This window comes from Carassius carassius, chromosome 8, assembly GCF_963082965.1.
Source record: "Carassius carassius chromosome 8, fCarCar2.1, whole genome shotgun sequence".
Classification (NCBI taxonomy): Eukaryota; Metazoa; Chordata; class Actinopteri; order Cypriniformes; family Cyprinidae; genus Carassius; species Carassius carassius.
Window position 1 is genome coordinate 34,484,821 of NC_081762.1, and position 12,859 is coordinate 34,497,679.

The following is a 12,859-nucleotide window of genomic DNA, read 5'->3' on the forward strand; positions in this document are numbered from 1 at the left end:
TTTAGGGCAATGGTTTTCAAACCTTACCTGGAGGCACCCCTGCCCTGAACATTTTGTATGTCTCCCTTATTAGACACACCCATATCAGGTCTTGCAGTCTCTACTAATGAGCTGATGATTTGAAACAGGTGTGTTAGATGAGGGGAAATGCGAAATGTGCAGGGCAGGGATGCCTCCAGGACAGGATTGAAAACCACTGATCTAGGGATGTGTGAGTAAAAGGGCAGGAGCCGACTTGGAGAATGCGGGCATCGATCCCGCTACCTCTCGCATGCTAAGCAAGCGCTCTACCATTTGAGCTAATTCCCCTGGCCTTTCAAGAATGACGAGCATAGCTGGGAATGATGGGTTTGATGCAAAGAGGCTGTCCCTCCTCTGGGCTTGCTCCTTTGCACTGGCCGAGATTATGTTGTCGAATTAACAAAGAGATTAAGCTTTTGTGTTTAAGGACCTTCTCGGTCTTTTTACGCCAGTATGCATGTGTATGGATTCTTGTATTATGTAGGCTACATTGGAACACTCAGATCATGCAGACAACTTCTCACCTCTTTTGCTCACACTGACTTAAAGTCTAAGGAAGCGGTTCTCAATTCTAGTCCTCGCTCCCCCCAGGTCTGCATGTTTTGCATGTCTCTCTTTGTTAGCACACCTGATTCGGATAATCAGCTCATTAGAAGTGAGTTCCTAGTGATTGACATGGTCCCTACACACTGTTCATTGCTCCCCACTCCCTGAGCAGGGGAAATCCGTCAAAGTATACTTCACTTTGGAACATTGGTTCACGGATTTGTGCTGCGCAACTTCTTCACACATGGAGAAGTGTGACATCATTTACCTCGATACACCACTGTAATACTCACTATGAATTGAACGTATACATACGATTTGAACTTGAATCACGGAGGGATGTCATGTGATGTCCAGTTCTCAGGGCACTTACGTTCGAATGGAACAAATGTCTGAAGCTATACGAGAAACTTACAAAATGTGAAGAGCAGGGGGCGCGAGGACTGGAATTGAGGCCCGCTGGTCTAAGTGACATCTGACCATTTCAGCTGTCCTCCCTAACATCCCTCTACATGTTAGATACAGCCCCATTTTTAGGTCAATTAAGAGGCCAACTTGCATTCGTTAGCCTTTCACACTGTCTCGAGGACTTTGATTGCTTCCACGTTAGTTCATGTTCCTTCTTTTGTTGTTGCTGAAATAGCTATTTTTTCTTGTCTTTGGGCAAGAAGGCTCGTTGGTCTAGGGGTATGATTCTCGCTTTGGGTGCGAGAGGGCCCGGGTTCAAATCCTGGACGAGCCCTTGTTCAGGTTAAAATGTTAAGCTTTATTGTCTCATTGCATTCACAAACATTATGGCAGGTTTTTTGCAATCAGGCAGACACTAATGGCTAAGCCAGGCCGGTTAGCTCAGCTGGTTAGAGCGTGGTGCTAATAACCCCAAGGTCGTGGGTTCGATCCCTGTACTGGCCAGCTGTTTTTATTGTCTGGGGGCTCATCTCTGCTCTGCTCTTCAGCTACGACAAAGAGTAGGGTGATCTCACTGAAATCACTGCTTGCTAAGCAGAGGTTTGTTGTAGCCGAAATAGCTCAGTTGAGAGAACGTTAGACTGAAGATCTAAAGGTCCCTGGTTCGATTCCGGGTTTCGGCAACATCTCCCACTCTTTTCCCTTTTTTGAGGCGGGCCATTGACCAAAAATCACTGGGTTCCAACCTCCCTGTATAACTGCTTCCCCACTGCCAGAGAGCTATCTGTTTCCAAGTTGGCCTCCAACCAAGCAGTTTCGGTTCCATGGTGTAATAGCACTCTGGGCTTTGAATCCAGCAATCTGAGTTCGAATCTCGGTGGAGCCTGTGTGCTTTCTTGCCGCAGGAAAAGATAAAACAGCACTAGTTTGGCGATGGTGCCAGTGTTTGTAGCCCTGTGAGCAACAGCTGCACCAGTTAAGGTTCCATGGTGTAATGGTTAGCACTCTGGACTCTGAATCCAGTGATTTGAGTTCAAATCTCGGTGGGACCTATTTTGCAACCAGTTTGCGCAGGACAATGTCGGAAATACTTTTCGGCAGCTTTTAGTCCAAAAAAATTAACTAACGTAGAGAGTGTGGCCGCATTGCATCGATGCTCAGTCTGTCTCTTTAGGGCAGTGGTTCTCAAACCTGTCCTGGAGGCACCCCTGCCCTGCACATTTTTATTGTCTCCCTTATTAGACACACCCAAATAAGGTCTCGCGGTCTCTACTAATGAGCTGATGATTTGAAACAGGTGTGTTAGATGAGGGAAACATTCAAAATGTGAAGGGCAGGGGTGCCTCCAGGACAGGTTTGAAAACCACTGTTTTAGGGAACTGTGCGTAATATGGCACTGTTTTGCAACCAATTTGCACAGGACCATGTCTGAAATACTTTTTGGCAGCTGTGAGCCCAAAAAAAGCTAACGTGGGAGTGTGGCAGCATTGCGTCAACGCTCAGTCGGTCTCTTTAGGGCAATGGTTTTCAAACCTTTCTTGGAGCACACTGACTAAAAGTCTAAGGAAGCGGTTCTCAATTCTAGTCCTCGCTCCCCCCAGGTCTGCATGTTTTGCATGTCTCTCTTTGTTAGCACACCTGATTCGGATAATCAGCTCATTAGAAGTGAGCTCCTAGCGATTGACATGGTCCCTACACAGTGTTCATTGCTCCCCACTCCCTGAGCAGGGGAAATCCGTCAAAGTATACTTCACTTTGGAACATTGGTTCACGGATTTGTGCTGCGCAACTTCTTCACACATGGAGAAGTGTGACATCATTTACCTCTGTATACCTCGATACACCACTGTATTACTCACTATGAATTGAACATATACATACGCTTTGAACTTGAAACGTGCGCTTCGGTACACATCAGAGTGAGTGGCCTTTTTTGATAATCGTGGCCTGCATCCGGTGCACTTCCAGGAGCCACCACCACTTGCTTCAGTACCCAGCTACAAATGGCTCCTCACTGTATACAGTCAGGACATTCTCAACAGGCTCGATCACATAAAGGCCAGCATAACATCCACGTATGGATCAATTTTAAAAATGGATTCAACTAAGAAGGTCAGATAAGCTGCTTACTTGACTGTACCCTTATCTATAATGTATTTTTAGACCGAGAGTATATTTTTTTCAGTGTAACTGATTTGGATGCCTGTTGTATTATTTGCTATGCTTATTGTTTCTTGCAGATCACCAAGAAGTTGAGCGGGCCTGCGAAAGGCACAGCACAGTGGCTTACCTCAGTGGGCAATGAGATAGGTCAGGTGCTGATGAGTGTCTTGACTGCGAATGAAGGGGCTGGGTTAGACCACATGGCTGCAGGGCTCATGGAGCGATACCGGAGTGCTGGTGTTGATCCTCCCACTGTCATTTATGTGGACTGTGGTTGTTGCAAGACAGTGGGAGAGACTAAATTGAAGAGGCGGTTCAGCGGCTGGCCCGATGTCATCGTCCGCCTAGACATTTGGCATTTTATGCGACGTCTGGCAGTAGGGTGCACCACTGATGCCCACCAGTTGTACCCTACTTTTATGGCTAGGCTGTCATCCTGTATTTTTGAGTGGGATGCAGGGGATCTCACTCTGCTGAGACGGGCCAAAAGGGAGCAACTCATCCAACAGGGCTGGCCTACACTGACGGAGGCTGAACTGGACCATCATTTAACTAAAGCTGAGCTGCTCCAGCACTGCAGGAGGAGAACACGAGGAGAAGAAACCACTATCCGCCTCCTTGATATGCTCATCAGAGAGCTCATGGGTGGCAAGGGGAATGATGCTCTTGGTGTTCCACTACTTGACAGTGTGAGAATGCAGCACATCTGGAATGTCCAGAGGCGGCACGTCACCTGTATCCAAGATCCTCCAAATGTGCCGCTCTATACTGAAACTGGAACTACAAACAAGGGTGGGGTGGTTCTAAAAACCTATCGTTGTGCCAGAGGCTCCACATCCCTGGAATCATTTCACTGCCACCTAAGCAGATTTATTCCAGGTTTGTCATGTCAGAATATACCACATTTTGCCACTAATTCATGTTTATCAAGATATTTGCAGATTAAATTTTCTGTTTTGCATTTTCTCAAAGCAATATTTGGCTTTCTATTTCTTTTTCTAGGGAACAGCGCAAACAGCCTGAACTTCCAGATTTATCTCCTGGAAGGTTTATTACGCTGGAATCAGGACCGGGCTGAAGCTGCTGTTGCAGATGAAGGTTCAACTCTGCGCTCTTACACAGGGGAGCTGGTTTACTCTGTCAATGAGAACTACAATAAGTTGTATGGCAGGAAATTGGTCCCAAGCTTCACTCGACCTGCAGTATACACAGGTAAAAATATTTTGGTAAATGCAGCTCATGATGTAGCATGTTTTTGTTAAAATTACAATTGCTTTTGGACAGTAATAATGTAATTTTGACATATCAGAGAAAAATTATACTACCAGAATATTTGTACATTATTCTGTGTTCTAGGTTTCAGGGGAGAAAATAAAATACATAGTAGAATATAGAGTAATCCTGTCTTTTTATGATACCCTCTGAATTAGATATATATTGTTCATACAGAAGTGGACAACAAAATATTTACTGCATTTCTGAATAAACCTTTCTGCATAATTTCCATTAAAAACGTTTTCTGTTACAAATATTTCCTCAAGAGAGCTCATTGGAGTACAGTACTTGTTGAGGCAGAATAGTCAGCCCCTGGAGGACATGTGCCCTACCTCTGAGAGGACCTCTCATTTGCTGGAGGAGATAGATGTGGAGGAGCAAGTGGAAAGGGATGAGGGTTTCATTGATTTCTTTGGAGAGGAAGCCACAGTGGCAAATCTTGTGGCATCAGACGACTTAGTCCTTTCAGGTCCACCAGTTCTACCAGCTGCACCAGTTCCCAGTGTCCAGGCTCCTTCAGCTGCACCAGTGCCCAATGTAGCTGCACCTGTGCCCAGTGTCCAGACTCCACCAGTGCCCAGTGTCCAGGCTCCTTCAGCTGCACCAGTGCCCAGTGTCCAGACTCCACCATGGCCCAGTGTCCAGGCTTCTTCAGCTGCACCAGTGCCCAGTGTAGCTGCACCAGTGCCCAGTGTCCAGGCTCCTTCAGCTGCACCAGTGCCCAGTGTCCAGGCTCCACCACTGCCCAGAGTGCGGGCTCCTTCAGCTGCAACAGTGCCCAGTGTAGCTGCACCAGTGCCCAGTGTCCAGACTCCACCAGTGCCCAGTGTCCAGGCTCCTTCAGCTGCACCAGTGCCCAGTGTCCAGACTCCACCAGTGCCCAGTGTCCAGGCTCCTTCAGCTGCACCAGTGCCCAGTGTCCAGGCTCCACCACTGCCCAGAGTGCGGGCTCCTTCGGCTGCACCAGTGCCCAGTGTAGCTGCACCAGTGCCCAGTGTCCAGACTCCACCAGTGCCCAGTGTCCAGGCTCCTTCAGCTGCACCAGTGCCCAGTGTCCGGGCTCCTTCAGCTGCACCAGTGCCCGGTGTAGCTGCACCAGTGCCCAGTGTCCAGGCTCCTTCAGCTGCACCAGTGCCCAGTGTAGCTGCACCAGTGCCCAGTGTCCAGGCTCCTTCAGCTGCACCAGTGCCCAGTGTAGCTGCACCAGTGCCCAGTGTCCTGGCTCCACCACTGCTCAGAGTCCGGGCTCCTTCAGCTGCACCAGTGCCCAGTGTCCAGGCTCCACCACTGCCCAGAGTGCGGGCTCCTTCAGCTGCACCAGTGCCCAGTGTCCAGACTCCACCAGTGCCCAGTGTCCAGGCTCCTTCAGCTGCACCAGTGCCCAGTGTCCAGACTCCACCAGTGCCCAGTGTCCAGGCTCTTTCAGCTGCACCAGTGCCCAGTGTCCAGACTCCACCAGTGCCCAGTGTCCGGGCTCCTTCAGCTGCACCAGTGCCCGGTGTAGCTGCACCAGTGCCCAGTGTCCAGGCTCCTTCAGCTGCACCAGTGCCCAGTGTAGCTGCACCAGTGCCCAGTGTCCAGGCTCCTTCAGCTGCACCAGTGCCCAGTGTAGCTGCACCAGTGCCCAGTGTCCTGGCTCCACCACTGCTCAGAGTCCGGGCTCCTTCAGCTGCACCAGTGCCCAGTGTCCAGGCTCCACCACTGCTCAGAGTCCGGGCTTTTTCAGCTGCACCAGTGCCCAGTGTCCAGGCTCCACCACTGCTCAGAGTCCGGGCTTCTTCAGCTGCACCAGTGCCCAGTGTCCTGGCTTCACCACTGCTCAGAGTCCAGGCTCCTTCAGCTGCACCAGTGCCCAGTGTAGCTGCACCAGTGCCCAGTGTCCAGACTCCACCACTGCTCAGTGTCCAGGCTCCTTTAGATACACCCTCAGCAATGGTAAATTTTCCTTTTCTATACGAATTGTGACTCATTTAGTTATTTGCCATTAAGCAGTAAACTTACTTAACAGCATGTAAATACCTAACCAACAGTTATATATTTCCAGGCTGTTGACGAGCACTGCATTCCTGGAATGGACCGGGTGGATGCGTTGGTGGAGTGTCTGGTGGAGCTGCGCACACAGACAAGCCTCACACTTACCAACCAACAAGTTGCGACCATTGTGGGTTTTTGGCAGAACCTGGACAAATTTTATAAAGACAGGGTAGTGTATGCTGCTCGTCATCAAGACAGGCTACTTACAGGACGTTTTAGGTCCCCGAAAAAGAAAGCTGTCTTCACTCCTGGTGTCGAAAGCACAAAAAGGTGTGTTTTGGGTTCTAGCAGCTCTCCAGCACAGTGGCCTAATTGCTGTTGCCTTGTTGAAATTATTTTCATAAGGTTATGTAACATCCACCGAAGCCCCAAGAAACAGCGGACAGAATCTCTGTCTAGATGGGATCTCATTCTTCGTGATTACAGAAGAATTCGGCAGCTAATCTTGAGCAATGGAACGGTGATGAGTGACACAACCCTTCAGCTAGTTGAGGTAAATCAGAGGACTCTTACGACGTGGCACAATAACCGTTTAAAGGGTCAGGAGGTCTCTTTGCTGTTGCAAGGGCTGGACCTTCCAGAGGCACGTCCAGTGGCTTTGGATGCTTTGCCTCCAGCACGAGTACAGCCTGTTGTGCCTCCACAATATAGCCACCAGTTGCATACCTACCAGATGCCACCAGACACAGCTGGACAGCAAAGACCAAGTTTAGAAAGATTGGGCCCTCAGCTACCTGTACATCTGCCACAGCAACTTCAATCTGGCCATCAGCCGTACACCCTCAGCGTTCAGCCACGTCCACCCAGTTAAGGCCAATTTGTCCCAGGCCGACAGCACCACACCCATTGGTTCCTGACACACTCACTGCCCCTGTTGTGTCTCAGATGTTTCTGGTGCCCTGCCTATTTTGCAACCAGTTTGCGCAGGACAATGTCTGAAATACTTTTCGGCAGCTTTTAGTCCAAAAAAATTAACTAACGTAGAGAGTGTGGCCGCATTGCATCGATGCTCAGTCTGTCTATTTAGGGCAGTGGTTCTCAAACCTGTCCTGGAGGCACCCCTGCCCTGCACATTTTTATTGTCTCCCTTATTAGACACACCCAAATCAGGTCTTGCAGTCTCTAATGAGCTGATGATTTGAAACCGGCTAGAGAAGGCAGCTCGAGGGGGGTGGAAGTCGGAAGAAAAATTTTAGAATGAGGCCTAGAGAAAACACTTGTACTGTACTCAGGGCACTAAGGGGAATCCATTTTTGTAAATTTTATGCCATAATACTGTAGAAATATGCATAGAAAAAATGTTGGATTTTGGTTAATTTCACCACATGAGGTGAATGTTAACCAGAATGTCACACATTTTGCCAAGCTGTAACTACGCCAAAACGGGGCCAAACTGCACCAAAATCGGGACAAAGTCAGACCAGTGGGCCCTCTATCCGACGACACAGGCCCATGTCCCTATGACCCCGGGGGTCCGAGTTACGGCCCCCCAAAATGTGGAATTATATCCGTTATAACTAAGGAACCGGACCACCCAGGAACTCGAGGGTGGTCGCATACGGTAGGCCCCTCGACCCTCTAGGGATCCCCCGAATTTCAGCCCTGGGGTCCACCGCTTTGCGGAGATATTAGCAAAATAATAGTACCATCCACCCCCCTCGCACCTACTCATCCATGCCGGCCAGGGTGCACCCTCCCCGGCTAGAGAAGGCAGCTCGAGGGGGGTGGAAGTCGGAAGAAAATTTTTATGATGAGGCCTAGAGAAAACACTTGTACTGTACAAAGGGCATTCAGAGGAATCCATTTTTGCAAGTTTTATCCCAAAATACTGAAGAATTTGCATAAAAACGAGCGTAGAATTTTGGAACACTTGTGCACCACATGTGGTGCGTGTCTCAATGTTCATTAAATAGCAACTGTATTTAACTTTGTTTATTTCAAATGTGTGCCATATTATTAAAGAAAACACCTCTACTGTACACAGGGCACTCAGAGGAATCAATTTTTGTAAATTTTATCCCATTATACTGAAGAAATATGCATAGAAAAAATGTTGGATTTTGGTTAATTTCACCACGTGGTGAATGTTAACCAAAATGACACACATTTTGCCAAGCTGTAACTCCGCCAAAACGGGGCCAAGCTGCACCAAAATCAGGACAAAGTCAGACCAGGGGGCCCTCTTTGCGACGACACCAGCCCCAAGTCCCTATGACCCCGGGGGTCCGAGTTACAGCCACCCAAAATTTGGAATTTGAACTCAGGAACCGGACCACCCAGGAACTCGTGGTTGGTCGCATACTGTAAGCCCCTCGCCCTCTAGGGATCCCCCGAATATCCCATAATAATGTAAAAATATTCATAGAAAAAATGTTGGATTTTGGTTAATTTCACCAGAAGAAGAAGGCTCATTGGTCTAGGGGTATGATTCTCGCTTTGGGTGCGAGAGGTCCCGGGTTCAAATCCCAGACAAGCCCTTGTTCAGGTTAAAACGTGAAGCTTTATTGTCTCATTGCATTCACAAACATTATCGCAGGTTTTTGCTAATCAGGCAGACACGGATGGCTAAGCCAGGCCGGTAAGCCCAGCTGGTTAGAGCGTGGTGCTAATAACGCCAAGGTCGCGGGTTCGATCCCCGTACTGGCCAGCTGTTTTTATTGTCTGGGGGCTCATCTCTGCTGTGCTCTTCAGCTCCGACAAAGAGTAGGGTGATCTCACTGAAATCCCTGCTTGCTAAGCAGAGGTTTGTTTTAGCCGAAATAGCTCAGTTGGGAGACCGTTAGACTGAAGATCTAAAGGTCCGTGGTTTGATCCCGGGATTCGGCAACATCTCCCACTCTTTTCCCTTTTTTGAGGCAGGACCATGTCTGAAATACTTTTTGGCGCATCGGTGACCTCGGTATAAGGGATTTCTTTAAAAGACTCTTTTATTCATATAAGATTTTCTCCAACTTTTCAGATGGAGGCATGAGAAAGAGATTGCCTTGATTGGGCTTGTGGTTATTGGTGGACCGAGGGGACTTTTGTGAGTTTTACTCCTCCCTTTTGGAGTGGGGGGGGTGACGAAACGCATGTGGGCAGGCGTCGTCACCCTTGATGACCCTTGGCGAGCGTAGTGGTTTACCAGAGGCAGCGCACAGGCCCGAGGGGTCGTAGACACAGCTCGAGTTTCTCTTCATTGTCGCATAAATCTTTCGCCTTTTACTAAAGATTTCCGTGGAGGGGAACTTTTGCGAGTGACCTGTATTTTTGGGTGCTCTGCTCACAGCAGAGCTACATCGAAATGTCAAGAGCAGAATCAATTTGGCCGTCCGCCAACATGCTGCAGGAGGGCGTGCCACTGGTCATCGTCTGTATTTGCACTCTCTGCGTTTGCGCTGTCAGCACTTAGTGTTTATTTAGCTGGCATGGGAAGGCAGCACTTTCTTGTACGTGATGGGATGCAAACTCTGGAAGGCTCCCTTTAGTGATGGGTCCAAACAAAGATCTCATCAGCTCCTCTAGCCCTATCGGCGACTCGTGCACTTCGAGCGATGGCGCAAGTGGCTGACTGCTGACTGTGTTGGTGGTATAGTGGTGAGCATAGCTGCCTTCCAAGCACTTTACCTGGGTTCAATTCCCGGCCAACGCATGTCCTTTGGCTCGGGCTGATGTCGAAGCAGAACTCCTTCTGTGACCTGTGGCTCCTCCCAAAACTTTTTTAGATGGATCGTTCGGAAGCCAAAAAGAGCTAGCTCTCCCCGTCGGGGAATCGAATCCCGGGCTTCCTCGTGACAGGCGGAGATACTGTCCACTATACTAACGAGGAGCTGTGCATGCTGCTGTTTCTCCCCCAACCAACGCTACTGCACCGACATAACTGAACAATGCATGGCTTTTTCTGACGCTGACACAGCCTTAGCACCGTCAAATTCCGGATTGACTGCGTACGAAAGGGAGACCGCACACGAGGCAACAACGACAGAAAATGGCAGGTGCGGGAGCAGCAGTGGAAGCAACTGGCCTCGACTACAATGCCAGGTTTGATGGTCTCGAGTCCAAACTCAATAAGCTACTGCAAGTCAATACCTCTACTAACACACTGCTTGATTCCGCGGTGAAGAGGATTGAGGCTTTCGAAAACCGATTTGAGAACGCGATGGCTGAGGTGCATGATTACGGTGTTTTGGTGGAGGCGCAGGTGAGCCGCACAGGTGCGCTTGAAAAGAAGCTACAAGATGCTTTGGATTGTATTGACCAACTGGAAAATAGGCATCGTCAGAACAACCAGCGCTTGCTGAATGTTTTGGAAGGTAGTGAAAAGGATTTGCCCATGTCCGCTTTCTTGATTAAAACTTTCAAGGATAAGTGGAAGCTGGAGCTTAAAGAAGAGGACTTTGAAAGGGCACATTGCGTTGGGGCCAAGAGAGATGACACCAGGTATCCGCGCTATCATTTTCAAGCTGCACCACTATCAGAAGAAGTTGTATATTTGGAAAGGAACCCGCAAGCAAATAGAGGGTTGCAACTTCAAAGTAGTGCCTGACATGTCTGCGGCGGTGCGGGAGAAAAGGAAGGCGTTCTGGCCTCTGAGAGAACAGCTACATCAGATCAACATTAAGACTTTTCTAAAATTCCCAGCGACGTTGTATGTGGAGGATGGAGACCTCGTAAATACTTTTACCTCACCGGAGAAAGCTAGATTGGAACTAAAAAAGAAGTACCTAGGTATAAAATGACCTGATCTTGCAGAACCTGGTAAGAGCATTTACTCTTAAATCACCGTTGAAGAAATGAGACTGGACTTAAAGATATTAAATTTGAATATAAAGAATATGACCTAATTGTACAGTTGGATGGGAAAGTGGTTGTTTAATTATTTCTTTTCTAATATTTTTTTGTTTTTGTTTTTTTTTTGTTTTTTTGTCTGAGGAAATATGGGATATTGGCAAAGGTTTATGTAAAGCAGAATTGCTACAATTATATTTAATTTGGTTGTACATTTTCTTTACTAGTCTTTTTTTTTATTTATTTATTTTTTATTTTTATTTTTATTTTTTGGTTGGTTTTTGTTTGTTATTATTATTTTTTTAAAGGGGGGGGGGGTGGTATTATTTGAACTATTTGGAAGTCACTGTTTCTACGCCAGATGGAGTTGGCAGTTTAAGCTCTAACAAAGCATGTTTCCTGGGAAGGAAGGGAGGGGGGAAGGAGAGGGTATATGTTATTTGTTTATATGTTACATGCTGGTATGGATGGATGAATGTTTGTTTGAACTCTTTAGGTGCTTCCTACTACTTTTGAACAAAGTTATTCAACAGATGGGGTTGGGCTATGCAATTTGGCCTATATCACTCCATTTACATATAAAAAATAAAAACAAAATTATATGAACTAGTAGTTAAGATCAAATAAAAATGCATATAAGGAGTATAAAAGATATGTTAAACACATTTAAAGTAGTAACTTGGAATGTAAATGGATTACAGGAGGGTAATTATTTATCATTTGGAAAAAATGTCCGCTGACATAGTTTTTCTCCAAGAACTCCATTTTAAAGCCGGTCAAATAGAGTACTTGAAAAGAAGATGGGTGGGGGAGGCTTTTGAGGCAGTATATACATCCAGAAGTAGAGGAGTTGGGATACTGATTAATAAGAGAATACCCTTTAAACTAGTGTCACAGTATTCAGATCCGTATGGTCGATATCTTATAATCAAATGTGAATTATTTGGGGAATTTCATACGCTCTTGAGCATTTATAGGCCTCCGGCCTCAAATATGGCCCTTTTAAAAGATATTCAAACAAGATTGGATAGTTCACAAACAGGTCGGATAATTATGGGAGGAGACCTAAATAGCATTTTTAGTGTTTGTGACAGTACAACAAAAACTAGGAAGGCCAATGTTCCAAAACATTTACAGAAATTTCTTTCTGTCAATGCTCTTCAAGATATATGGAGGACCTTACATCCAAACTCAAAAGATTACACTTATTATTCAAGTCCTCAGAATAGTTATAGTAGATTGGATTATCTTTTTGTGTCTCAAGAGGGAATTAATAATTGTATATCATGTGAAATTGACAATATTATAATATCTGATCATGCTTCAGTTGTCTGCACCATGACTCCGAAGGAAAACACTTTACATCATAGAATTTGGAGAATGAATAGGAAATATTTAATGGATATGGAATTTGTTGCCTATGTAAAAGAACAAATTAATATTTTTATTTTAACTAATGTGCAGCAACCTCATCATCAAGATAAGCCAAATATCTGTATTATATGGGACTCCTTTAAAGCATATATAAGGGGGGTAATGATAGCCTTCCAGCAAAAAGGAAAGCTAGTTTTGAGCAGAATATGGCTAAAATAAAACAGGACATTAATTTAATGGAAATACAACTTAAAAATGGAGACCAAACAAA

At 46.6% G+C, this 12,859-nt stretch overlaps 5 non-coding genes across 5 annotated transcripts; all 5 read left to right on the top strand.

The window, feature by feature from the left end:
* Window positions 1–1,237: 1,237 nt before the first annotated feature.
* Window positions 1,238–1,309, top strand: trnap-ugg (transfer RNA proline (anticodon UGG)). The gene has a single exon. It is a non-coding gene; the product is annotated as a tRNA-Pro (tRNA).
* Window positions 1,310–1,405: 96 nt separating this feature from the next.
* On the top strand, window positions 1,406–1,479 carry trnai-aau (transfer RNA isoleucine (anticodon AAU)). The gene has a single exon. It is a non-coding gene; the product is annotated as a tRNA-Ile (tRNA).
* Window positions 1,480–1,585: 106 nt separating this feature from the next.
* trnaf-gaa (transfer RNA phenylalanine (anticodon GAA)) lies at window positions 1,586–1,658 on the top strand. The gene has a single exon. It is a non-coding gene; the product is annotated as a tRNA-Phe (tRNA).
* Window positions 1,659–9,020: 7,362 nt separating this feature from the next.
* On the top strand, window positions 9,021–9,094 carry trnai-aau (transfer RNA isoleucine (anticodon AAU)). The gene has a single exon. It is a non-coding gene; the product is annotated as a tRNA-Ile (tRNA).
* A 513-nt stretch (window positions 9,095–9,607) lies between these two features.
* On the top strand, window positions 9,608–9,722 carry LOC132145796 (U5 spliceosomal RNA). The gene has a single exon (XR_009434562.1). It is a non-coding gene; the product is annotated as a U5 spliceosomal RNA (small nuclear RNA).
* The last annotated feature ends 3,137 nt before the right edge of the window (window positions 9,723–12,859 follow it).